Here is an 18,227-nt window from a genome sequence, read left to right on the forward strand (position 1 = left end):
TTCTCCTTTTTTTTCAAGGTGACTTAAGCCCTTAGGTCCCCTTTGTCCATTCCTCAAGCACACTTAAGATTTATGCACCTCCCCAAATGGATACTTCATATATTTTAACTCTGATCAACCTTGCTCGTCCTGTTCACATCTTTTTAAGGCAATAAAAAAGGTTGTGATGATCCAGTCTGAACAAATTGTTCTAAGTGCCACCGTACAAGTAAAGGTGTGCATTTATTGTGACATCCTAAAATTTACATCTGCTGCCCCAGATACTGTCCTCCACCTAAGTATAATAGTAGGTTTTAGTTCATTAATTCCTCTCTTCAATAAGACACATTTTGAGAAATTGAGCCTTATCCCACATATCCCTTTTCAAATAACAAAGGATGCAGCATGTGTATATGTAGATGCACATGTGAGTGCACGCAGCTCTACCATATAGAGCTGGTTGGAAATTTTTTCTTTAAGTACCCACAAAAATGGGACAATGTGTTTTATTGCCCACCCTACCAAATTTTCTGGCCTACTGAACTAGAAAGAGAAAACACAAAATTCAAACAGGACATAAGCCACATGTTTTTAACACTTATCCAGTTATCATTATGACAAAATAACAAGAGATTTGTCGGATTCTCCGCCACCCATAGTACTTTAATTAAGACCAGTTGACCTTCCAAAAGTCCAACCACAAAATATTGGGCTGAATTCCAGGATGGATAGGGAGGTTCTATGACCTGTCTTTTACAAGGCTAGATTAGACTATCATAATAGTCCCTTCTAGCCTCCAGATTACACTCACTGGTCACATCCAGATGAGCACGCATGTGCCTCTTGCAGCATCCCAAACCCATTTGAGACACTGCAGAGGCATGCTGAGAATGAAAAAATGTTCCCTGTGCTGCATATTTGCAGTGTGGGCTCAAAATTTGATAACTGGATGTCCAGGTATCAAAAAAAAACCACGGGGGAAAAAAGCGGGACAGGGTACAGTCCTGGACCATGCGCTGAGGTAACCCAGAAGCTGGTCCTCCAGAGAGATGCTCTGGTTTCTGGCCAAAGTATCTCTATGTGCGTCTGCTGCTCCAGCACATGGGGCACGCGCTCTTAGCATGCTGGGCCAAGCAGAAGCTGAGCAAGGATCCGGTGTGACCAGGACCCAGGTGCTGTTGGGGGTAAGTAGGGACCATGGAGGGGTGGAATTGTGGGTATGGGGTGGGGGGGTTGTGCTTGTGTGGCAGGACTGTGGAAAGGGTTGTGTGTGGGTGGGGAGGCTGGTTGGGGGGCATGGGTCCCCTGCCACAGCAGCAGAGGCCAAGGGGTGCTCATGGCCTGCTGTTGCCAGAACCCACATGGCATGGTGCAGCCCTGGCCACCTCAGAGCCAGCACCAACCTGTGCTGCCTGTTGCAGGGCCAGCCCAGATCAGCATGGCACCACGCAGGACTGTGTGCCTTTCTGCATCCCTGGGCCGCTCAGGCTGTTACCCAAGGGCCAGTGCCACTCGCAGAGACCATGTGTCCTGCTGAGCCGGATCTTGCCTCCACAGAACCAGTCTGGTCTGACAGCACATGGGGCCTGTAGAGGCAGGACCCAGCCCAGCAGGACACATGGTCTCCACGAGTGGCACTGGCCTCTGGGTAACAGCCTGAGCGGCCCGGGAATGCAGAAAGGCACGCAGTCCTGCGTGGCGCCACGCTGATCTGGGCTGGCCCTGCAACAGCCCAGCATGACACATGGTCCCTGTGAGCAGCACTGGCCACCGGGCGACAGCCCAAGCAGCCCGGGACTGCAGAAAGGTGCACAGCCCTGCGCAGCACCACACTGAGCCAGGTCACACCCACAACAGGTGATACAAGCAGTGATGGCTCTGAGGCAGTTGGGGCCATGCTGCGCCATGGGGGAGCTCCAACAGCAGTGGGCCCTGGGAGCCCCATGGCCACTGCTGCTGTGGGAGTGAGCTGTGGGCCCTGCAAGGGGGTCTGGGGCCCTGCAATGGGAAGCTATGGCCTTATGGGGGGGGAAACTGGGGCCCTGCAGGGGATTTGGGCCCTCTGGAAAGAGGGGGCTGGGGCCCTGTAGGGGAGAGCTATGGGCCCTGCAGTGAGGGTCTGTGGCCCTGTGGTGCGGCAGTCCATGTGCTGTGTGGGGGGACTGCATCCTATGGGGGGCAGGGGATCCACCCTACCTGAGCACCCCCCCCCACAGTCCCCTTACACCCTCAGTTTCCCCACACCTACCCACACACCCCATGTGTCCCACATCCCTCCACACTTCCCTCCACACACTCACCTGCATCCCCCCACACATCCCTCCACATACTCACCTGCTTTCCCTCCACATTCCTCCATACCCACCCACATCTCCCCACACCCCTTCCCACCCCCCCTTCTACAAACCCCACATCCCTCCTTTGCACATCCATCATGCCCAGCTGCTACACAGGATGAGACTTTCTGGCAGGACCTGTGGCTGCAGGGGCAGCTGTCCCCACATCCTAGTTAGTGAAGGGATCAGGGGGAGCTCTAATTGTTCTATGATAAGAAAACCAAAAGCAAACATCAAAACACATAGATATTTAGAATTTATTTTATTATGATGATACAGACACTAGTAGGCTCCCAAATTGCTGTAACATTGAAAATATATCAATAAAACATTGCCCAACTGATTGTCTCTCTATTTCTCTCTCTCTCTCTCTCTCTCTCTCTCTCTCTTTCAGGCATGTGCGCTGAGGCAAAAATCCCCAGCTCAAATTTGTGCTGCTCCCACTAAGATTTAGGAACATTTAAACATATTTCTCATGTATGTAGCCTAAAATTTCCTACTTTAAAGCACACACTTGTTCCTAGTAGCTAGGCTGCTGATGTGCTGAGATGACTGCCTATTTTACTGACCAGAATTGTCTCATTATTTGCTTGTACTTTCCCATCTACCTAGACCCACCTATTTTCTCCTCTTGTATTGAGATTGTAGACTTTGTAGGCACACAGGGGAGATCCCTGAGGACTGGAAGAGGACCAACATTGTGCCCCATCTTCAAGAAGAGGAAGAGGGAGGACCCGAGCAACTATAGGCCAATCAGCCTAACCTCCATCCCAGGGAAAATCCTGGAAAAACTCATTAAAAAATCTGCGTGTGATACACTCAATGAGGATAAGATTCTGAATGATAGCCAACATGGCTTCATCACAGGTAGGTCTTGTCCTACCAATCTCATCTCCTTCTGTGAACAGGTCTCTCATCATCTGAACATGGGAGAGAAGGTCAACATTATATATCTAGACTTATAAAAGGCTTTTGATCTAGTATCCCACAATATCCTTGTGGAAAAATTGGAAGATTGTGGGCTTAACTGCTCAACAGTTCAGTGGGTGGAAAACTGGCTGCATGGTAGGACCCAGAGAGTTCTCATGAACGGATCTGTGTCATCCTAGCGAGAAGTGGCCAGTGGTGTCCGTCAGGAGTCCGTGCTTAGACTGGCCCCAGTTGCCTTTTCCTGCCTAGTGCAGGGGGGACTGGACCCAACGATCTACAAGGTCCCTCCCAGGCCCTAACTATCTATGAATCTATGAATAGAGGACTATATTTTTCTTCTGTTTTTGTGCAGTGCTTTGCACTATGGGGTCCTGGACTGTGACAAGGCCTCCTAGATGCTGCCATAAAAATCTTGAAATTTTATGTTATAATAAATCTATTTCCATCACTTATTTCCATCATTTACTGGATTACAGTAATAGGGCATTTTAGTATTAGCATTAAGAAATTCCTTTTGACAAAGGCCAGAAATAGTTTTTAGCTCCTTTATCCATTTACTCCAGTTAGATCATAAGTCTTCCACCCCATACTGTGCTACCATGATCTTAACAACATTCCTCTGAGCCACTGATCTTCTATTACATACGTTAGAATTAACAGCATGCTTGTGTGACAGAAAGCCACCTTTGTCTCTCCCCCAAAAACACTGCCCTGTGACAATTTGATTAGGATGGGCCCAGTAGAGAATATACACCTTTACCCTATCTCTTTAGGTAACCTGAGCTGGGTACATTCCTGAGAAGGGGGGAAACCTGCTCCCTCTGCCTATGTGACTAGTATCACATACCTGGGTGAGTGGATTCCCCCTGGTGGGCTAGAGTCTGCCCGGCAACTAGTGATGTATTTCAAATTGGTTGGCAGACAGCCAACAGGTGCTGGTTTCCATTGGACCAAGTAAATGAGGTCACAAGGGCTATATAAGTTAGGGACTGCCCAGGAGGAGGGGGCAGCAGCCATGAGGGAGACTCAGAGACAGAAGAGCTTTACCATCTAAAACTTGCTCTCTCTCTCAAAACTCATGATCAAGGAACTGCCTGCCTCCAGAGGGAATCTCCAACTGCCCCTGGATGATACTTGTGAGTAAGCTACCTGAGATCTAACTAGATATATAGCTTGCAGTAACTCAGGTGCATAATCAAAAGGCTACCCAACCAGGGGAGTTTGCTCTATGGGATTTCTCTGATATTGCTCTACCCTGTACCCTATTCTAACCCTACCCTCTATAACCAATAAAGTTCTCCTTTGTACCTAGCATGGAAGACTTATTGGGAGTGGGTCTAGATTATGCCTTGGGGTCCCTTTGGTTCAGCTGACTAAGGGAGACCACTACTTGTGCTTCTGACTGAGGGAAGCATCCCAAGTTCTTAAAGTGAAACAAGTACCCTTGAGGGCTACTAGGCCTGTGTTTCCCAGGGTGTACAGAGCCAGAATCAAGCCCAGCCCTGGGTGGTGGCAGTGGAACCCCCAGGCTAGTGGGTGTTCCAACCCCAGAAAGGGGGTTGGCCAGACATGAGGCACCCCCAGGGAGGCACTCGGAGCCTGGAAGGTGGTCGGGCACAGTGAGGTGGGTGGCTCAATGCAGGAGCACCCCCTACTGGCCCACTACAGCTTGTAACTAAATACCAGCTATATGTAGATGTATTTCTTATCCACTGAGAGCAACAGAAATAACCTCTAAAACTTCAGAAAAGATATATGGTTTGCCAACGAGCATGGCACCATCACCTAGATGATGATGTTCACATTGGTGAATAGACACAGAGTGGTGATGGTGAGGGCACCAACCACAGGATACCACAAAACTACAAGTCATGAAGAAAATATCTACTGACAAAACTGTCCAGATACCAGATTATTACAAACGTCTCAATAGTTGGTTCAAAGCTATCCTCCATTAAACTGTCTTTAAATTGTTGGAGTTAGTCAGTATCATTGACTGAGCCAGGTTCTTCAGTCCATCTAATTAAATCAGAATTGCCTCCATGCTGAAAGAAATAATTACTGTTCTTCTGTTTGAGAATAATTACCAATGTCTAGCTCCATAAACATACACTTCAGATCTGCATGAAATACACTGTACCATCTGCTAAAAAAGGTAGTAATTTGTTTTTCCCCAGTAGCTTTTGTGTTTCTCTCCCTTGTAACTGTTAAAGAAAATAAGGTCTTGCTTTCATGATCCTTTAATGCAGAATCTTGTATCTGCAGGAGTTTCCCACTACAGTTTAAATTTATACAGACAATTCTTCTGAATGCCAAACACAGGATTCTATTTCATAGCTAACCTTTGCTCTCTCTCAAGGCATTCTACAAGACAGTATGTCAGAAGAAATACGCAGGACAATGCAGTAAGACATGTGGAAACTGTTGTCTTCTGAAGGTAGAGATAAATGTAATGTAAAATACAGGGTGTTCTGAAAGAAAAAATAAAATAAGTGAGATGGTTTATAAATTAGAATTACAATACAGAAAATCAATAGGAGATGAGTTATCAGGTCAAAAGCCAAATAGAATTATAGAGATCTATTATAGGCAAAAACACAAAGAAAGAAGCCAGATATAGAGAAATAAATGAGGCTGAGATTACATGCAGCATCAAACTCCCAAATATTCAGTCAATACTATATTCTGTTGACCCAAACCACCAAACATTTATTCCAAAGTTAGAATTTTTCTGTGAGAAATGATGGCAGTGTTAGGTCTCCTGAAAGCATCCTTCCTTAAGAGAATTTCTGTTGTGTTCCAGAAAGACAGGAATGATTCATTCAATAAATCCTTGTATTTTTAGAAAATCTTTTAAAATTTTTATTCTGACTACTGACTGTTCTGTCTTAGACTATAACAGGACTGTAAAATTGAATGCAAAACTTGTGACTCAGCAACAGAAGTTGCATTAACTTTTTCTTCTATTAGTTTTCAATTTAAGAGAAATGAATTAGTGACTGAAAAAGTAAAAGAAATTGATATAAAAATAATAGGCTGACAGTAACTGGACTATGCCTGAAACATGGGGAACATAAATATGATATTTACTTGAATCTAAGACAACCTTGAATTTAAGACAACCTCCCCCAGTAATTAGATTCTATACCTGGAAATTTTATATTTTTTAAATAATTTTACAGGTATAGAATCTAAATAATAGAGGGTTGTTTTGAATGCACATGGCCCCTAACTGCTACAGCAGGGAAAGCCAGGTGGATGCCTTACCCTCTACCCACCTCTTTCTCCCTGGAGCTTTTCTGCCCCCTTGCCACCTGCACCACCCCCAGCTCTCCACAGCCTCTGTTCCTCCCCCCCCCGCAGGGAGGAGTGGGGAAAGCCTCATCTTAGAATCAAGTAAATATGGCATGTAAACTATTTCAGATAATTAAATAGATTCTGCTCTTCGAAGAGTAAAAAGACAGGTATGTATACAGGAGAATTTTCAAATGGAGTAACCTGAGTATGTGCCAGAAAATCCAACTGCTCTTTTTCGATACATGGAAAATTCCTGCTATTTTAAAGGCACCACTGGATACAGGGAGTTTCAAGTTTCAAGCCCTTGCTCTAGGAATGGAAGCCCCTTTGGATGGCCCAGGTCTAGGTATATGCCCAGCCAGTAGGATTATCAAAAACTAGTTTCATACATGCCTCTCATACCCAGACATTTGTGCCCATATATTGGTAAATGGCACATCGCTACTTTTAACTCTGGCTCTTAAATACTTCAGCAGGAGGACAAAGGATAAAGGGTCCAGTTTATGGCCAAAATTATTATTTAAATATATTCAAAATGCTGAAATTCATCACTTGATGGTGACATTCGGTTTTGTTTTTTAAAGCACTAATATTCCCAGTGAAAACATTTTTGTAAGGAGGGCATTTGTCTTAAATAAGAGCATCTATTTAATTCTAACAGTCTCATCAATATTGTGACATAGCTTCATCTTTTAGGGAGGAAATATAATTATGTAACTAATGAAAGCAATTTTATTTTTACATGTGGGTGAAAGGTCAGCAGGAACCTTATGCTGATTAAAATGTCTTAATTCTCTCTTTTGTATAGATTTGTAGTTGCTCTGCAAGCTATAAGAAACAATAACAAAACAAACACAATTCAGCACTGAATAAAATCATTTTTATTAAACTGATATTTCATCACAAAAATATGTAAGGTAAATGAGCTCCACTACACTTAGAATCTGGTCATAGCTTAAAGATATACTAACATTCATGGGAAAACAATGTAAGGCTTTTTCAGAAGTTGCAACTGAATTTTTTCCCTCTTGTGGTAACTTTTATTTTGTGATTCTTTACTAAAGAAGCTTCTCTTCTAATGATGGAAAGCATATTTTTAAACCATTGCCTGGGCAGGAAGAATGTTTTAGTGTTTATAGAGGTCATTGATGTTGACATAGAAAATGGTGTTCAAAGGTTTGTTTTTTGGAAATTGGCTTATGGGGGGCGGGGGAGGTGTAAATATATATATATCCTGCCACATCTGGCTGTGGCTTGCCCAGTAAGCCAAGGGGTCACAGTCCAGTGGCTCCACATCCTCAGCGAGATAGGTAGCTACTGAAGGCCCAGTGCTACCTGCCCAAGGATGGGGTCTGGTGCGTTTGGACCACAGTATTGAAGCCATGCCCTTGGCCCACATTGGCAGTGGATAGCATGGAGGAGGCTGGCTGGTGCTGGTGCTGGTGCCAGTGGCGGTGCTGGGAGTGCTGACACGGGAAAGTGGATCCCCCTCTTCCAAATCCCCTCGCCTCTGCCCTTCAGCCTCCCTGACTTTGTTGACCAGCACCTGAATCCATTGATTGAGGGTTTTGGTGCTGCCAGTGCACATGCTCCCCTTCACCCTCAGGTCGCACATGCCTGCCAGCATGTGGACCGTACTGGATCACAAGGAATCCAGCTGTCTCCTGATGCCCTCCGTCAGCCACCTCACCAGTGCTTGCACATCTGGTAACAGCGGCCTGTCCCAGCCAGGAACATTGATCCCCTAGAACTTCTCCATTTGGCTTTGAAGTTCCCTTACTATAGAGATCACCTGGCGAAGAAGGGCATCACCAGCGCTAAGGGTCTCGGTGGCCTCAAGGAAGGGCTTGAGGACCACCAAGATCTGGGAGATGGTACCCCACTCAGCTCTGTTCAGGGGGCCACTGATCCGAATCTCCCGAAGCAAGGCCATCTCATGGATGACCTTCTGTTGCTGCACCAGCCTTTCAAGCATCAGGTATGTGGAGTTCCACCAAGTCTCCACATCCTGCATGATTTTGTGCTGCGGGATGCTCAGCTCTGCCTGTTTCTCCCACAGCATTTTGCCCTCCTGGACGCTGCAGTGGAAGTAGCCCACCACCATCCTGCATTTTGAAATCAGCTGGCTTGTAGCAGTAGTGCTGGTGGTGCCATCACTGGCAGCCCTGTCTCCCTCCAAGGCATCCCTATGAGGTGCAGCCTGTGTGCCACACAGTGGATACCAACAAAGTTGGCATCACAGAGAGCCTCGACCATATTGGCCCCATTGTCGGTGACCATGAACCCACGGGTAAGCTCGGCCTGCCCAATGAGCCACCCCTGCATGATGCAGTTCACGGCCACCATTATCTCCCTTGCCATGTGGGACTCATCCAGCACCTCAGCTTGGAGGAAAGTCCACCGATAGTCTGACTGATCACACCAGTGCCCTGTGAGGGAGAGGTAGGCGTGATTGCCACCCCTGCTGATCCAGATGTCCAAGGTGAAGTGCAAGGCTACCTGCTGCCCTTTCCTGCACAGCTTCTCCTTCAAGTACTCCCTGCATGCCCCATACAAGGAGGGCACCACCGTCCTGATAAAGGTGGTGTGTGCAGGCACTTGGTAAAATGGGGCCAACAAGCACCATGAGTTGCCTGAACCCTGGCTGCTCAACTAGGGAGAAGGGCTGGTTATCCAGAGCAAGCATCTCCCCAATGGTCTGGGTGATCTCACTCACCTTGGGAATGCACCCCCCTCTGTCTTCAGCTTTCCCCAATGGTTCAGGGTGGTCTGCCTCTGCTTTGGGGGGTGTGACAGGGAACCCTAACCCTGTCATGAGGAAGCAGGTGTGCCCCTATAAGGCCAGAACCTTCTGGGCATGGAGGGATGGTAAGGAAGGGGTTAACTGCTGAACTGGGACAGCTAGTCAGCTGACCGGAAGAGGCAGGACTATAAAAACCCTGGGTTGAACGGCAGTAAGGAGGTCAGCAGTTGAAGGGGAAGCAGTGTCCCTGAGAGCTCCAGGAAGAAGTTTGGGGAGCAGTTCACAACAGGAAGGGGGAAGCTACGGAAGCCCCTACAAGATGATGACTGCATTCACAATCAGGACTGTAGTCGGCGGTGTGGAGCTGAGACTTGAAGAGAGTTCATGTAAACTGACCCCCTGCATTGATTGAGCATGTGCAGTTATTATTATTATTATTGAACAAAACCAGATATTTGGGTGAGGCTATTAGGGGTTGGAGGAGGCCTCATTTTTGGGTACCCACTCTGCAGTGGGAGCCCCAGTACCAGTGAGGGCACAGCCCCAGCGATAGCGAGGCACAGAGTGAGACAGGGCTGTAGAGAGCCCAAGTGCCAGTAAGGGCACAGTTTGGAATGACACAAACCCCGGCACTTGAAGGATGATCTTAAAAAGGCCAGGGAGGCCTGGTGCACCTGGGGTTGCAAGTGTTTTTTATTTTATTCTTTTTTTTGGGTGGGGGGTTGGACTGGTAGGGTTGTATCCTGACTTTGAACTTGCAGCCCCCTTACTATAGGACTGGCACCCATGCCTCTGGGCCAGGGAGTGCCATGTTCCAGAAAGGAGCAGAAAAGGGAGCCATGAGCCTCCGGGCACTGGAAGGAAAAGCTAGAGCCTTGGAGTCCAACCCTGTTTGGACGGAGAGGCCTAGCTAGAGAAAAAAAGGGGTCAGGCCATCCTAGGAGAGACCCCCAACATACCCCAATATAATAGGCAGTCTCCCGCTTGCATAATAATTTCCATCAAGACGTGGCAGATGAGATTAGGGTAGGACAGAAGAACTCCCGGACAAGCCCCCTCGGATGACCAGGAAGATGGCGCTGGGGAGGGCAACTTGTTACAGGGGGACAGGGGTTTTGGAGTGAGCAGGGAACTTCCCTTTGGGCATGCTCTCACTGGTGCCAGGCTGAGTAGGAAGAAGGGCAAGGGGGTGCTGCCTCCTGAGATGCAGCAGCATTGCTGTGGTGGTAAATTGTTTCACCTCTTTGTCCTAGCTGATCTACCTTCAGCAGTGCTGGCAGATATCAAACCTGGGATCACCTACCAGCTCAAAATGCTCCTACACTACGCTACTCGCCCCCTTCTGGGTTGTCGGTGTGGATGCTGCCTTATCCCCCTCAGCAAGCTGAGGCACAACAGCAGGAGGAGGTGCCTCAGCTGAGCCACTTGCCTGAGCCTCCACAGCCTCAACCTCCTCTGAGGTGCTGCTTTCCAGAGAAGACGACTTAGGTCTAGGGGAACTTTGAGGGGTGTGGAGCACAAACTCTGATTTCCCCCTTGGTCCCCAGAATTGCTTGTGCCAGGGTGCACAGATCCCCTGGTTCCAGCTCCAGCTCCAGCTCCTCCTCTGGTAGTGGGAGGCTCATGCTGGAAGATGACATTGCTACTGGTGCCTATTTCTGGAGTTAGGGTAGGTGGTGCAGGGGCAGCAGGTACTGCTCCCACCTCCTTGCTTCCACTGGCAGCAGAAGCCTCATGGCTGCTTGGGAAGAGGATGCATCTAGGTTTGGGTGGGGGACGGAGAACTTCCAGCTCTAGCTCTCCCCCTACCTGCTCTCCCTCCCCTGCCAGAAGAACTGGCACTTGCCTTTCCAGCACGCTTCATGTTATTCTTTTCTGTGCTGCAGTGTGTGTGACTTCTGCTCTGTGTTGCTTTATTCTGTGTTGTTTTGTGTGTGTACTGGAGCCTGGTATGATGACTCTTGATTATGACTGATTATTAATAATTATATATGGTGTCTTCTTCTGTGATGTGCTATTAATGTGAATGTGTGACTACTTCTTGTTCTTCTGTGTAGTGTACCTAAAATAACGCATCTCTTCCTCCTTCTTCTAGAACTCTGACTTCTGTGTTGTGTGTGTTAATCTCAACCTGAATTTCTGTCTGTCTTCTTCTCCTGTGTTGTCTTTAGTCTATATGTAAACTAACTATAATAATATTAATAACTACTATATATATAATCTGAATCTCTTCTTCTATGAATAGCTGATTTTTTTTTCTTCTGTGTGTGTGTGTGCGCCTCCCTGCACAGTGATGGATCACACTGCCAGGGAAAACACTGAGCCTTTTCTTTCAAAAGTATTGGGGGGGCAAAAATCAAATATAAATTGAAAGAAATTAATTGGAAGTACACAGATGCTAAGATAAGCTAAGCTATATCCTATCCAATCCATTCTAACAGCAAAAAGTAGCAGGCCACTGACTACGAAGTCAGGCCAGTAGCCACAGTACCTTTTGAGATGCTGTTTCTCAGGCAGAAACAGCTCAGGAAAGGGACAGAAAAGGCTGAACACAGAGGCTTTTATGCTGTTTCTATGTCCCTCCCCCCAGACGCTGTGATTTGGAAGGGCAGTCACAGAGAAGTCACAGTCACTGGCCAGCTAGAGATGCCAGAGTTTCAGAGTTTCAGCCTCCAAAGCAGGTCAGATCTTCCCCGAATCGAATCGCAAACTGAAGCGTCACACAGCCTTACTCAGCATCCCACCTCCAGATCGCTGACATATAAGAGAGTGCCTCAGAGTGATTACTGCATCCTGGCCAGATATACTTTGACTCTGATGACTGCCCTAGGATTGGTAGCTATAGAATTGCTTGATTGTTTGTATTGTTTCTTTTCTGTTACCACTGTGTGTCAATAAATTTGCCTATTATCGAATGGAAAGGCCATGGTCAGTCTGAGGATGGATTCCCCACCACCACCCCCACTTGAACAAGGCCTAAATCCAGAGCCAACAATTGAAACTGATACTCATGGGTTCTTTGGGTTATAAATTGCCAAAAAACATTTTTCATAACTCTCTGACTGAGTTCACCCATCTCTTACTTATTTCAAGAGGGCTGTAAGTTCATATTTTTTATGGCTTTTGATAAGAAACCTCTAGTACCAGAACCCCCACTGGCTTGGTAGTAAAAAAACCTGTGGTATAAAGATCATGGTCACTAAGAAAAAGATAGCAGTTCAAGGAAGTAATCTGGGGCCTTACAGTAGAACCAGTACTGAGGACCCCAGCATTAGCCTAAAGATCCAAGAGCAAGAAGGGCTAGAACTCACCTTTTCCCTCAGAGGTGAGAGATCAAGCTGTTCCATGATCGTTCCAACCAGCTTCTCTGTTTGAAAAAGGGGAGAAAGGAAAACATAGGCCACATGCAAGTGGTAATTTTTTACTGGGATAATCACCCCTCCCCTGGTAAAAAAAAATACAAGCATTCATTCAATTTCTCCCCAGGGAAACATGCCTCTTTCAGAAGAAAGATCTTTCAGGTGTCTACCCTTGTGTGAGAAACTCTTTTGCAAGATTGAACACTTGTACACTCCCTTCCCAATGCTGCTCCCTCCTCTCCACTCCACTCCCTGAGGCTACTGATGCTGACTTTGAACATGCTGTATAGTCACGACTTTTCACCACCCTTCCCTCCCCACCACTGCACATTCAAAACCAGCACTCACAGCCCCACTACTTTTCCCTACTGTGGAAGAACAGCTGCTACCTGCTGGTTCCCCAGACCCAGGATCCTCATTCTGGGAAGTCAGTAGGGGGCTTTACCCCACTACCCCAGGCCTTGAGAATTGGAGCAGCTACTGATCCCCACACGTTCCCCACTAAAAATGAATATCTGTTTGAGGCCACAGTCCCCAGCAGCAGCTTTGTTATAATCCCAATCTCAGGCAAAGCATCCTGGGAGCCCTCTCCTTTCCATAGATGGAAAAGTAATGCTAATGGTCTCAAGGGACGCAGTAAGAAAACACAATCTCTCTCTATTTTTTTAACATTATAAGCCTTTGTTAATAATAATTTTTAGAGCAAATACCAAGGAGAGTGTCTGAATTAGCCAGTGGACAAGTTTGACTTTCTTTTTGAGCAGACTTAAACAAACACTCAGGCGAAGGGGCCTTCTGTTAGGAATCTCTAAGAATGATCTTATTTTGTTTGATCCATGACAGGATTTAATTATCTTTTGTAAGGCACACCAAAATTAAATCTCCAAGGGAAAGGCACAATATAAATTAAAATTATTACTTTTTGTACCCTTTTCATAGATAGTGTTACTCAAATCGTTTCCTCTGATAACATTATAAGGAATGGTGCAGCAGCTTCTGTAGCTACAAAGGCAACTCAAGTGTTTTTAAAGGGCAATTGTAATAGGAACAATGTATAAATCTAAGGATGTTTGAGACTAATAATCCCTGTCCATGAGCAAGAGTTAATGGGATTTCATCCACTAACATTCTCATCAATGGAAGCAAATCTTGAATAATAAAAAGTACAAAATTTCATGTTCCTGTTAATATTTAACATAAATAACTCAAACTTAAGCCTTACAAAGTGTATGGAAGATTATTTTGGTCCATATTTAACCCAATGGTCAGTACCTTCTTTTCCCTGAGAAATACTTTCCTTTAACAATTACCACCTGCAGGGGGATTTTTTGTATCATAAGATATTATACAAGGCAAACAACTGTTTCACACTGCAGTTTATGAGTATCCTTACTCAAATATGTAGTTCAACTTTAGTCAACTGCATTACTTGTATGAGAACTGGTCTACCTGTGTGAAAGATTTCAAGAATGGGCCTTAGCATTGTCAGTGGCACATAAAAAAATGTTTTGTATACACATGCATCTGTAAATGAAGCATGCAAAGAATCCATCTTTTGCTTCTAAATCCAGGTGGATTATACTGTATACATGCTGTATTTACAGATGGATTACAGTACATATCCTCATTACATGCTTCCAGCTATTGTTTCCTTTGTTGGAATATAGAAATGTTAAACTAAACTGAGAATCAGCAAGGACTTGATTGTTTTATTTGAGCCTACCTGGGCAACAGCAGGAACTTGCTCTCCTGCTCTTCTGACTGGGGTACAGGAAGCCAAGAGCCACGGCTACCACCCCCATATACTGTGAGAAAACAGACACACCAAAGAAAGTAAGAAACAGCCAGGCTAGGAAGAAGGAAAGATCTGGCTATGTATATTTTCCTGTGTTCAGTACCAGTCTGACATGATGTTGGGGGTTTTGATTTGTTCTGGATCTTTTATAAAGGGTAAAATTGTATGTCTCATTGTTATGGTAGATTAGAAATTGATTTCTTGCATAGGAAACATAGAAAATGGAATTTTACAATCTGGTATGGTATAAACTAGCATCTAAATGCCTTCTAAAGTAAATGCCTACAAAATACTGGGTATTAAACAAATAATTTAGAACAGATATAGAGATTTCTCTAGGTTCAACAACTCCTTACCTCCAAGATTACTCAGAAAATAAATTAGACGTGTATATCCAAGATACTCTGGTTTTATTTTCACTAAGCATCTGACATGGCAGAAGCATCACTGGGCAGCTGGAGGAACACTGAGAAGAAGCTGATCAAAATAATCCCTCTGTCTAATACTGGAGAGGGAAAACGTTTGGGGCATAACTTTGCGAACATGCAAAAGACAATCCCAGGTAGGTGGGGCTTGCAGAGTCTTGTACTTATGTAATGTGTGATGGCCCAGGAAAGATACACATACAACATTTTCCTGGTCTCCAAAGATATATATGTGATCCCTAGGGAGCAAAGTAAGTTTGTATAGGTGGATCCAGGATTTTAAACAGGAGAGTGCAGGAGCAGCAACTGACACTGCAGAAGTGGCTGCACCCCAAATCCCAATTTCCCCACTTCCCTCAGGGCAGACAGACCACACTGCGGAAGCAGCGCTGGGGACTTTTTTTAAGTCCCCTATTCAGGTAAGACTCTCCCAATCCCTACTTTCAGCTCTCCCTCCCCTACCCTCTGTGCTCAGTGGCACTTTCCCTCTTTACTTATGCATCTCAGCATAGGAAGGGGTCAGGAAGATCTGCCTGCAGCCACTGCTGTCCCAACCACTCCTGCCCTACAGCAACCAGGGCTGTGGAGAGCAGTTATGCACAGAGCCAGGCTCAGCCAGGAACAGCAGCAGTGGTAGGCAGCTTTCCCTGGCTCTGAGCCGGCTCCCAAGTGAGAAATACCCAGGGGGACCAGCCAGGGAGGAGGAACCTGCTCCCCGCCACTGCCACTACCACTAACCCTGCTAAGCCAAGCTCCCCACACAGTTCAGCTGGGTGGGACAGAAGAGGCTGTGGAGTTACCCTAACCCCTGGATCAGCTGGGCACAGTGGCAGGTGGGGGAGACAGGAAATCAGAGGGGAGGGGACCTGCCACTGAGCACAGGGGGGGAAGGGAGAGGGTGCTCAGTAGAGGGGAAACTTACCTTCTTCTAGGACTTAAAGTCCCTGGCTGCTGTTCCTTCAATGTAGTCAAAAAGAGGGGGTGTGACCATACCACTGCATCCCTCTACATCTGCCCCTGGATGTGAGCAAATTGATGTTAACAGTAAGTAATCAATGGACTATAGAATAGAAAAAAGCATTTTGTATTCATAACTTCCCTGATCCTCTTCCCTTTGGCTCCAGCCCATGGTCACCACCTCCATCCCATTGACTGACCCCTAATCCACCCCTTGTCACCTTTACTTTCCACCTTTAACATCTCCATTCCCTTCTTTATCTCCCCTCCAGGCAACCCCTTTCTTGTGCTTCCATCATGGTAATGCCATTCTGTGATCAAGACTCCAATGAAATGTCACTCATTCAGGCACTTCCTAATCTTCAGTCTTAAAAACTCTTGGGCCCCTTTGTTTCCTTGTTCAAATTATCCCCAAGTCTTAGTCATCCTCTCTACCTCTGACTGAGGACAGCAGTTGCGTTGGCATAGCCCAGAGGAGGCAGATGAGCTCAAATTCATAAGCATTTTAAAAGTTTTTGATACCCTACAATCAAAATTCCATCATGTAGGATGTACATAGGAACTTGATACATAAGTTTCCTTTACTTTTGTTATTTTATCATACATGCATTTCTTTCATGATGCCATCCTTCAGATATAAGACAGTGCTCAATTTCAAAAACCTTGAAATAAGCATAATTTTGTATTTTTGTAACTAAATTCATAACTTCCCTGTACAAATGAAATAGTCTCTTTTTCACGAGGAATTATGCAACAAATATCCTAAGCAATAAAGAAATCTTGATGTGTTTATATAACTGGAAAAATGCAAAGAAAATAAACATGTTGACAAACTATCAATATGAAGCATTTTAGCCTGATCAAAACAAGACTTTGTATCTTTCTTCACTGAAAAAAATGTCTAGGGAGGGCTTATGTGGATTTGTATTCAGCTTGTGGGGCCTCAGAAAGGCTGCTACATATACAGTGATGCCGTAAGACATTTTGGCTAGTTGTGGGACATAAACAGTAAAATCTCATCAGGCCATTTTAATTCCATGTAATAATTAATATTTTGAATTTAATGGTTAATGTGCAATAAAACATTAATGCAGTGGAGGCTGAGTGAAACCTCACAGAAACTGATAGGTGTCATAGTTGTCCTTCATTTTTTTAATAAGTCTAGGAAGATGCTAAGCTCCTTTTTGAGGCAAAATAGCTGAAACAATAGGAGTTACTGTTAAGAACATAAGTCACATGGCAGGCTTGCCTAAAGCAAAACTGTGTGAGAGGAGAGGTTACACTGAGTTTGAATGCAAATGCAGGTGGTCAGTATTCTTTGGTAAAAGTGTGTCTGCTTATTAGAGAAGTAGATGGAAATAGAACACAAAATAAGCATTGGTAAGGTAGCCCTGAGAGAAAGTTCAGAAAGAGATTTTTGGTCAATGCGAGTGCAGATAAAAGTGACAATTTTCACTTGATCTGGCCCCAGAAAGCAGTCTACAGCCATGACCAAATAGAAGTGCATGGGTGCAGACCACTTTAAAAGGACCCAATCATGCAAAAATCTGAATCCTCATTGCATAAGGGTTCAGGTGAACACACTTCAAAACTGAGGGCATTCTATAACTTGTGTCTGCAGAGCCCCTAGCCTGTCACTATTTTCAAAATGGGAGAGGAGAAAGGGAGCAGGAGAAGTTTGGCGTGGGGTTTTTTAGCTGATGCTGGAGGTTAGGGTAGGTGTATTGGAAACCCCCTCCCCACCCCCGAGGTGGGGGCTCCAATTCACACACCCCATCCTCTACCACCAGCTGGGGAACTCCAAGAACAAGCTCCCCCTGCTCCCTTCCCCCCATCCCATTCTGAAAACAGCATCCGGCCTGGGCGGGGGGAGTGGCTATGAAGACTAGGCTGCAGGCTCACAGCAAGCAGCTGGAATCCACAACTCTAGGACCCCACAGAGAACTTCTATTGAGTCCAGGAGATTGTTGCAACTTTCAGCACTTCCTGCAAAGTGCAGTGAGTCGCAATGGGGAGATGCTTTCTGTCTGTGCCCTGTGTTGGCTAGAAAGAGGCCCAGAACTGTGAGCAAAGAAACTCCCATTTCTCCACAACACACCAAATATTGGCTAACTGCTTTTGTAAAAAAGGATATCAAGACCATGAAACTAAGATGTAGTCAGGACAAGCTCAGAGAACCAGATGAAGCAAGAGAAGGGGTTGGGGAAATATAACAGAAAATAAATCAGGCTGAAAGAGAAAAAGATAAGATGGAAACTTTTTATTCTCTCCCCGCATTTTTCCATTCCATCCCTGAGGTTTTTTCTAGTGCTATAGCTCCTTAACTAACTGGAGAGGGCATAACTATCATCCTAATCTCACCTGATAAAATTCACTCAGAATCACAATTCTGAAAGAGTGAAGTGT

The 18,227-nt window shown here is 45.5% G+C and overlaps 1 long non-coding RNA gene across 1 annotated transcript; it reads right to left on the reverse strand.

The window, feature by feature from the left end:
- Positions 1-2,589: 2,589 nt before the first annotated feature.
- LOC109283496 (uncharacterized) lies at positions 2,590-16,407 on the reverse strand. Its single transcript, XR_002090660.2, has 4 exons — positions 15,787-16,407; positions 14,368-14,449; positions 12,597-12,652; positions 2,590-5,716 (listed from the first exon to the last, which is right to left on the reverse strand). It is a non-coding gene; the product is annotated as an uncharacterized LOC109283496 (long non-coding RNA).
- Positions 16,408-18,227: the final 1,820 nt, after the last annotated feature.

This window comes from Alligator mississippiensis, chromosome 2 (genome assembly GCF_030867095.1).
Source record: "Alligator mississippiensis isolate rAllMis1 chromosome 2, rAllMis1, whole genome shotgun sequence".
NCBI classification, from domain to species: Eukaryota; Metazoa; Chordata; order Crocodylia; family Alligatoridae; genus Alligator; species Alligator mississippiensis.